The sequence below is a fragment of the Peromyscus leucopus genome, chromosome 22, assembly GCF_004664715.2.
Source record: "Peromyscus leucopus breed LL Stock chromosome 22, UCI_PerLeu_2.1, whole genome shotgun sequence".
NCBI lineage: Eukaryota > Metazoa > Chordata > Mammalia > Rodentia > Cricetidae > Peromyscus > Peromyscus leucopus.
Window position 1 is genome coordinate 7,925,883 of NC_051081.1, and position 8,638 is coordinate 7,934,520.

The 8,638-nt window shown below is 43.4% G+C and overlaps 1 pseudogene; it reads left to right on the forward strand.

Moving 5' to 3' along the window:
- The first annotated feature begins 3,714 nt into the window (after window positions 1-3,714).
- LOC114680850 lies at window positions 3,715-6,038 on the forward strand (annotated as a pseudogene).
- Window positions 6,039-8,638: the final 2,600 nt, after the last annotated feature.

An 8,638-nucleotide genomic window follows, 5' to 3' on the forward strand; every position in this document is an offset into this window, starting at 1 on the left:
CAAGAAATAAAGATATGCACTTAGCTGTCCCCTAGGTGGTGTCTCTGGAAGGGTGTTTACCTTAAGTCAGGAGACTGTTTGCCATTATGACCTAGGATACTTGAGAAGTATATCAGATAAATACACTGTTAGGGGTTCTTGGAAGTATACATTGCAAACAAGAAAACCGTTGCAGGAACTGGCTAATATATATAAAAAAGCTAAAATATCACCAAGACTCCTTAAGCCATGGCTTGACCTTTGGAAAAGTCCTTGACCTTTCCAAGTCATAGCTTTTGTGATAGTAGCTGAATTCCATTACATTTTCCTGTGGCTTGCAGCAACACAGTTCAAATCTTCCAGGTGATAACATATTGGTGGATAACATATTGGGATTATTGTTAGCTATAATAAGGAAGATAGTTCAGTGGTTAAACATACTGACTGCTGAGGGAGTTCCCACAGGCGTCCAGGCAGGGAATCAAACTGGTGAAGAGATGAAAAAGAAAACTCAGTTCACATTGGCTTTGTCAACCTGGATCAGACTTGGGAAGTCTGATGCCAGGCAGTTCATTGTTGGCATATTTAAACACAATACAATTCAGGAAAACGTTTCCAGGCCACAGTCATTCCCATTCCAGGTTTCCAGGCAACGATTATTCCAATTCCAGGTGCACAATAAATCTTAAGGTATGACTACATAGAAACTTCTTTACAAAGTACATATGACCATGAAGATGGGTTCTATAGCTAAAATGCCTAGAATCCATTTTGGTCTCTGACCGATAGATAGCATAAAGGTCAGCAAGCTATAAAATAGATGTGACATCTCCCCTGAGGATGGGTTTAAATGGGAGCTAAAGGTAACAGTCTAGGGAGGGAGAGTCTGGGATAAACATTCTGAGGAATTTGGATGAGGCCTGCCTGTATAGCAAAAGGTCACCAGGTCATTAACAAAATCCACTCCAACCTTCTGGGTGGGAAAACGGGTATTTTATATCCTCCAATGAGACCCCCATATGTTTAACATTCCTGGTTCCCTAGTTGTCTGTGGGCAAAGGACCTTTGTGCCCCCAACAAACTGCTAATGCAGAGTGCCCAGGTTCGGTTTCCAGCACTCACATGACAGCTCATAACTCTCTATAATTCCAGCTCCAAGGGCTCTGACTCTTCTGGAATCTGAAGGCACTATATGCATGTGATGTACATACGTATCTCAACCCAGTCTAGACACCAAACAGGATTTCATGTGTGTCAGTGGAATCCAACTGACTCATGGAGAAGTATGTACTAGGCATTGACTAAGCCATTCATCTGTAATAATAATCCTCATTTCCATTTATCTCCTACATAGCTAAGTACCACACAATGCTCTTGTCCCTTCACTGAATGGAGTGGGCAATTGCTATTATCTTCACTTTACCGACTAGGGCCTCAATGTCTTAGGTACTTGTGATTTGACTGACCATGTAGACCTTAACAATGGTTCTTGTAGATGTTAGCCATGAGCTATCAGCCAGTGTACTCAACTCTTCCAGTGGACAATGCCCCTTGCCCTTGATATTCAGTTGTCCTAGTTTCCCTAAGGGACCACCTTACTTCACAGTCCTTCCTATGACCCTTTATATTTCCTAACTGAATCTATCATCTCCCCATCCTATGAAATCTTAGACTCTTCATGATCGCACCATCCAATTCTACCATTTTGGGTACCACTCATTTCATATGCTTACTTCCTACACCCTAAATCCTTCTCACTTCTTCATCTCATCTGCTGCCAGATAATTCAACTTTGGGGTCAGTTTCTTCCCTCACAGGCTTCTCTCTTAGCTGTTGCTGTGATGTCTTGTTAATCCCAGATATGTGAGGAGAAAGACCATTGACCCAAATCATCATGACCAAATTAATTAAAGCAAGCATTTTTACTCATATACACAGGCTACCTTCCCCCTAAGACAGGGTTCAAGAGATCAGCATTGGACATGGGTAAGATAATATTTTTATAGCTCAGGGATAGGGGGTTTCCAAATGGGGGATTTGGCAGGCAAATAGACAGAGTTACAATAAGATAACAAGTTAATAATAATGATCTTCTGAAACAGACATGATTGCAAGATGGTTATAAGGCAGTCATAACAACAGGTGGTCATAATAACCTTTTGAAATAAAGACATGGCTGCCATTTCCCGGAACATGCAGTAGAGGACCATCTGTAGTTAAGGCTATAGATGGAGCATAGCCCAATCTTTGAGAAGCAGAGATTTAATCATAAGCAGGAATGAACCTAGTTTGTCTTTACAATAGGATGGCTTTCAAATCAAAGATGGAGGCAGGCTGGTTCATTGGTCTTCCTAATACACACATCCTTAATTGAAGAATTATAGTGCAGGTGTTGCATTTGGGGGAGGTTTGTCCTCTAATTAGACTGTCTTGTCTTATCACAGATTAATAACCTCACTTCTTTATTGCAGCTCTCTTGAGGTACTTGCGATTGCCTTTCTTTTGAACGTCTTTTGCTCACACTTCCTTCACTATTCACATCAGCGCCTGGGGATGGGGTGCGAGGCAGGGGAGACAAAGAGCACAAGACATTTCTAAGCTATAGACATTTCAGCAGAGTGTTTGGCATCTATTTTTCTAGAACACCTTCAATATCGCAAAGGACACTAGGCAGATCCCCACTTGGAATTCTCATAGTGACAATGCCATGTCTGGTTTTTGGTTTTCTTTTCCTTTTATGACTCATTGAGTTTTATTAAGGTTGCCTTTGTGAGAATGGGTATGGTGTCATTTATTTATTAGAGCATGGGTAACTAATCATTGACTACACTATGGAAGACCAATGAACACACTGGAAGAAATGTTCTTGAATGCTGTGTGTTGCAGCCTTTAGTATAGGAATCCACCTTGTTGTAAATCCCTAATCTGATTATTGTAATAATGTCTGACTACTGATCTGTGTTTAAGATCCTAAAGATAACGCAGGGTGTGGCTCAGTAGTAAAGTGTTTGCCAGAATTCTGTGTCCTGAGTTCCATCCCTAACACCACAAAATAAAAGAAAAACATATAGAGAAACACTTCTCAGCCAGGTCTCTGTTTTAACAACCCCAAGAGAATCCAGCTGAAGTGATGCCATGGCATCCATGTGCCAGGCAGTTACCATGTTTTGTAAGAACCTGCCATCTCCACCTCTGCTTGGAAACTTTCCATGCCCATCAGTCAAAGCCCCTGGGTTTCTGCCCTGGAGGACACATCAGAAATGAACAAAGTTCAATTGTTTTCACTGGCTTTAAATAGCCAAATGGGACATCTTCTTGCAAACTGCCAAACTTCCCTGCCATAACAATCCCCAGGAAACCAATTCCAAGTTTTGCCAAAGCTCACTGCAGGGGGATTTTCAGTGACACCTGGGGCCTCATTAAAAGTTGACAGGCAATTCCAGTCTCCACTTCATTTGCACAAATTGCAGAGCCTCTGAGGACCAGCCACAGAGATGCAGGCATCTGAGGCTGATGCATACACAGCCCCAGGCTAAGATGAAGAAACCACCCTGGAGCAATGATGGTCCCAAGGTGGTTTTTCTGCTTAGTTTCAAGCCTAAACTTGAGTGTCTGGTTAGCAAGCAAGACCTACACTTAAGTACTGGCGGTGGCTCTCTGTTTCCCCAGGACACAAAATTCCCAGAGACCCAAGCAGCCAGCTGCTCCAGAAAGCACTGTGACACTCTGCAGAGCATGACCTCCATGAGCAACCAACCCATGCTCCTGGCACACAGGGATGTCCTGCAGGGCTCTGACACCTCTTCCTCCACTGTGGTGCTCAACACCTTATCATGTACATGACTCATTCAGTAATATACTTCTTACCCCATTAAACCCGAAGTCCTAAGGGGACAGGAACACACTGGGCTTCTTCAAAGATGTGCTCTCTCTGCCTCCGTAGATACCGTGCTCAGTAACTATTGGGAGGGAAACAAGCAAAAGGCTGGAGACACAGCCCACTAGGAGAGTTCTTCTCTAGCAGGTACAAGGCTCTGGGTTTAATCCCAGACATGGTAAAACAGCACATAACAAAGCAAAACAAAAACCCCACCAAGTGGCCAGCCAGAAGACAAAGGAGGTAGAGGCATTTGCTGCCTAGTGACATGGGTTCTGTGACCTGAGTTCAATCCCAGGTAACCACCTGGTGGAAGGAGAGACCCAAACCCTGTAAGTTGCCCTCTGACCTTCACACACATGTGGCATGGGCGCCCCCCACATACTTGCACACACTCACACATAAAATAAATGAATGAATAAATAAGCAAATAAATGTAATGCAAATTAAAAGAAAAGAAAAACAGCAAGCAGGGCTTAGAGAGATAATGAGGTGTTTAGGAGAACATACTGGTCTTGAAGATGACCCAAGTTTAGTTCCCAGAACCCATAGAGAGCAGCTCACAACTGCCTGTAACTCTAGCTCCAGGGGGACTCCAAGCCTCACATTTCCACAGATGCTGGCACACACAGGACCATACCCGCCCCCAGACACAAACATACACAAACACATAACTAAAATTAAAAATAAGTCCTTATTTAAAAACCAGCAAACAAGTTACTTTTCCATTCAACCTGGGGGAGCTGGTTGAATTACTGTGAATTACAAAATTCCCAAAAATACAGATGCATTTTTCAGGTGTGGATGGCATCATTTGTGTCTTCCTCTCCTGTACATCATCATATCATCCTCAGTATCCTGCAGACAGATGGTTATGGACTGGACCTGCTGGGATGATGGGAAAAGTCCTTCCGATATGGAGACTTGTCTGTCTTCTTAAGCATCTTAAGCCATTGTACATCCTGCTGCCTACGCTGCCTGTCCTAATGACCTTTTCTCTTTCCTTGGATGAGAAATTACTTCTGTCTTAAGGTCTTTGTATGTGCGGGCCCCTCTGGTTAGTAAACCCTTTGCTCTCTCACTGCCTGTATTAATTATTTTCTTCATTACTGGGACAGAATACCCAAACAAAGCCACTTGAGGGAGGAAGAGATGATTTTGGATCACATTTTGAAGGGAATTCTCTCCCAGTTGGGAAGGCATGATGGCTGGAACTTGAGGCGGCTGGTCACATTGCATTCAAGGTCATAGAACTGTGATCACCTCTGCTCAGCTCTCTTTCTCATTTGTGTGCAGCCTAGGACCCCAGCCCACGGAGTGGTACTGCCCACATCACAGAAATGCTCAAGTGCTTGTTTTCCTGGGGATTCACAATCCCTCCCCCAATTGAACAAGGTTAGTTATCACACAGTCTGGGAATGGAATTCCTCAGCTGGAGTGCCATCTCCTCCATCTCTTCCCCGTCTACCCTGCCCTGGTCTATAAGGACGGAGTTTCTTAGCCAGTTCTCTGCTCCCTACCCCCACTAACTGAGTCCAGTTAGTGCAGGCTGTTGGAACATTGACTGCTCTTATTGACTTGATCTTGTGCTCTGACTGCTATGTGGCTGGCTTTCTCCCACTGTGCTACAATGTACTCATGAGCCTCCCTGGCTGTGCCCTCTCAGTGGCTGCAGCCTGGGCTGGTGGCTCAGCAGATGGATTGGTGGTAACAACTCCCATTTTCCATTTCCCTTTCTGTGGACCCGATCACACCCAACATTTCCTAGGTCATGTGTCTCCTATGTTGAATTTAGCCTGTGGAAGTATGTGCCAGCTGTGGCTCTAGGGGTGGGTCTGGGGCGTATGATAATCCTGCTTAGCTGTTGATTCTTCACCCTCCTCTCCTATGCCTTCATCATGGCTGCCATCTTGAAGATGCCATCAACTGAGGGTCAGCACAAAGCCTTCTCTACCTGTGCATCCCACCTCACAGCGGTGATTGTACACTTCGGCTTTGCCTCCATCATCTACCTCAAGCCCAAGAGTCCCCACTTTGAAGAAGGTGATTCTCCCATGGCCACCACCTACACAGTCCTCACCCCTATCACCTTCAATCTCGGGAACAAGAAGCTGAAAAATGCCATGAAGAAGGCCTTCCTCAGGAAATTCTGCTCCTCAAACACCTGAGTGGTCAGTAGAGGATAATTGGCAGGTGTGGAACTAGGATGGCCATGTCTGTAGTGGGTAGCTGTTCCAGCCTTGCCCTGGAAGTACTACCCCCATTGAGGCTTCTGGATGTGCTGGCTCTCTTGGTTCCTGGATCCTGGACACTGGAGTTTGATCGAGCAGAGTTCTCCAGAGAACACTGCTGGACTGCGCTTCAACTTCCAGGACCCTGTAACCTATCCCTTCACTTGTAAGTTACCCCACAAAATAAACCTCCCTTTTAACTATGTGAAGTTGCCTTAATACTTCAACCAATATCTGGCACCCAATGTGGGGCGCCATTTGTAGCTGAGGTTATCTCCTGGTCCTGCCTGGCCCATGGCCAGGACAAATCTCTCTCACCCGCCAATCCCACACCTGCTCGGACCCAAATAAACACACATAGGCTAATATTATTTAAAACTGCTTGGCCATTAGCTCAGGCCTACCACTAACTAGCTCTTACACTTAAACTCAGCCTGTTTCTGTTAATCTAGATGTTGCCACGTATTCCATGGCTTTACCTGTGTGCCTGTTACATGCTGCTCCCTGGATGGTGGGCTGGCATCTCCTGATTCAGCCTTCCTCTTCTCTGCCGATACTTCCTACCTGGCTACTGGCTGATCAGCATTTTATTTATACAGAGCGATATCCACAGCAGCCAGATGTTAAAATAAAGTGTCTTGCTTAATCTCTTCCACCTTTACTTTTTATTATTATTTTTAACTGAAAAATATTTTTATTGCAATATATTCTGATTATAATTTTCCTTCCCATGACTCCTCCCAGATCCTCCCTACCTTCCCACCTATGCAAATTCATACCCTTTCTTTCTCTTTCTCATTAGGATAAAAACTGGCGTCTAAAATAATAATAATAATAATAATAATAATAATAATAATAATAAAATTAGATAAAACCAAAACAAACAGAACAATACAACAAACAAAATAGGTCAAGAAGAAAAAGAGCCAAAGAAAAAGCTCAAGAAACACATATAGTCCTATAGAGACACACACACACACACACACACACACAACCACATTTACATGAACAGAAATCCTGTGAAAAACAAAACTAGAACCATAATATACATGCAAAGGACCTGTAGGTTAAAAAAATAAAAATTAAGACCTGGCAAAACATTATGAGATAAAGAACCTTCAAAAATATTGAGTTCATTTTGCATTGTCCCTCTACTGATGGGTAAGGGGCCTGCCCTTAAGAATGGTTTGTATACCTGTAGAAGAAAACTAACTTTTCATTTGCAAGAAGTTCTCAATTGGAAACAGCTTCTGGATTAGGGATGTGAGTCTGTGACCACTTCCTCTCTCAATGCTGGGACTCCATGAGGCCCAGACCTGCACGGGCCCTGTGCCTGCTGCCACAGTCTCTGAGTTCATACATGCATCTGTCCTGCTGTGCTTAGAAGATCTCATCTCCTGGGTGGCCTCCACCCCTTCAGGCTCTTCAGTCTTTCCTCCTCCTCTTACACAAAGTTCCTTGAGCCCTGAGGGGAGGGACTTGGTGGAGATATCCCTTTTAGGGCTGAGTGTTCCAAGACCTCTCACTCTCTGCAATGCCTGGCCTCTGTATTTGTTCCCATCTGTCATCGAAGGAAGCTTCTCTGATGGCGGCTGAGCAAGGCACTGATCTATGAATATAGCAGAATTCTGGGAAGCAGAAGGCTGAGTCAGAACGCTGCCATCTGCCGCCATGAGAAGCAAGAGGTAAAGATACCGATAAGCCATGAGCCACATGGCAAGGAATAGATTTATAGAAATGGGTTCATTTAAGATGTAAGATCTAGCTAGCAAGAAGCCTGAGCCATTAGGTCATACAGTTCATAATTAATATAAGCTTCTGTGTGCTTATTTGGGTCTGAGCAGCTGCAGGCATGGGCAGGACTGGAGAAAACTTCAGCTACAATTAGGAGTCATTTTATTGTTATGTTCCTTTAGCAGCAGGGTAGTATTTTGTTTTCTCCTAGGTCCCTGGCCTATCTAGTCTCAGATTCTTGGCCACTCAAGCAGTGTCAGAGATGGGTCCCATCTCATGGAGTTGGCTTGAAATTGGATTAGATATTGGTTGGTTACTTTCACAAGCTTTGTGCCAGTATTTCACTAGAACATTTTATTGAAAACAGATTTTTTTCTCACGTGATATTTCCTGATTCAAGTTTCCCTCTCCTCTCCTCCCACTTCCTTCCCATGTCCCCTCCCATCCAGATCGATTCCCTTTCTGTCTCTCATTACAAAATTAAACAAGCTTCTAAGGGATTATAATATGATACGATATGATGTGATAAAAAAAAAACCCTAATGCATCAGAATAGAGCAATACAAACAGAGGAAAAGAGCCCAAGAAAAAGCACAAGAAACAGATACTGACTTAGAGACCCATTCATTTGCACACTTGAGAATTTCATAAAGACACAAAACTGGAGGCCATAGTACATAAGCAAAGAACCTGTAGGGTAGAAAAAACACATAAAAATATATAAATTTTAATTTAAAAAATTTTAATTTTAATTTTAAAAATTTAATTAAATAATTTTTATTTAGTCATCTCTCATATAATACATCCCTGATCGCAT